At 46.2% G+C, this 977-nt stretch overlaps 1 long non-coding RNA gene across 1 annotated transcript; it reads right to left on the bottom strand.

Annotated features, from left to right (window-relative positions):
• Positions 1-51: 51 nt before the first annotated feature.
• On the bottom strand, positions 52-614 carry LOC113980600. The gene is made up of 3 exons (XR_003538169.1): positions 408-614; positions 238-264; positions 52-146 (listed from the first exon to the last, which is right to left on the bottom strand). It is a non-coding gene; the product is annotated as an uncharacterized LOC113980600 (long non-coding RNA).
• Positions 615-977: the final 363 nt, after the last annotated feature.

Genomic DNA, 977 nt, shown 5'->3' on the forward strand with positions numbered 1-977 from the left:
GGGGTTTTCCTGCCTTCTGGAAGAGTCACAAAGTCCCGTATCCACCTTTTGTTTTTGGATGCTTTTAATGCCCTACCACGTCCCAAATCCTCTTCCCTTCGGGTCGCTCCTCTTGGAAAACCATCAGTGGCCAAGTAAACCAGTCCCTGGGGGGGATAAAACATCACCAGGAGATGAGGAGGGAGGTGGGATGGGGGTGGAATTTGGGAAAAAGGGGGGGGAATCACCCAAACTCACCTTTAAATCCCTCTTCGGGCATACAAACTGGGATGGGAGGGAAAGGAAGGCGTTAGAAGTTGTTCCGATGGATCAATATCCCAAAGATGACAAGCAAGTGTCACAATCCCCTTTTTCCACCTTTCCCACCCAAATTCTTGCCCCCCCCAACCTTCCCCCTCCCCTCTGACCTTGCATAACGTCGTCCATCGCTGCGTAATCCGCGATGGGCTCATCAGCCTGGAAAAAATACGGGAATTCTGGGATGAAGGAGCTCGTGGAGCCACCTCTGGAGGGGAGCAGGGAATGGGGCTCCTGCCCAAACACTGGGAACGTGAGGGGGGGATTCATTCCCTAATTTAGCTGGATTTTGGGCTGGTACCCACACTGCTCAGCAGCAAAACCAGCCAATAAAGGCCCTGGGGAAGAAAAAATAAGGATTGTCCTCCTCCAAAGCAAAAAAATAAGGATTTTTCTCCTCCAAAATGAAAAAAAGGAATTCCTCCTCTGAAACAAAATCAATAAGGATTTTCTTCCTCCAAAATAAAAAAGTGAGGATTTGCCTCCTCCAAAACAACAAAAAAAACGGATATTTCTTCTCCAGAATAAAAAAGATAAGGATTTTCCTCCTCCAAAACAAAAAAAATAAGGGTTTTCCCCCTCCAAAAGAAAACCATAAGGATTTTCCTCCTCCAAAACAAAAAAATGTGGATTTTTCTCCTCCAAAACAAAAACCTGAGGATTTTCCTCCTCAAAAACAA

This window comes from Neopelma chrysocephalum, unplaced genomic scaffold, assembly GCF_003984885.1.
Source record: "Neopelma chrysocephalum unplaced genomic scaffold, ASM398488v2 Primary Assembly neopelma1_94797, whole genome shotgun sequence".
NCBI lineage: Eukaryota > Metazoa > Chordata > Aves > Passeriformes > Pipridae > Neopelma > Neopelma chrysocephalum.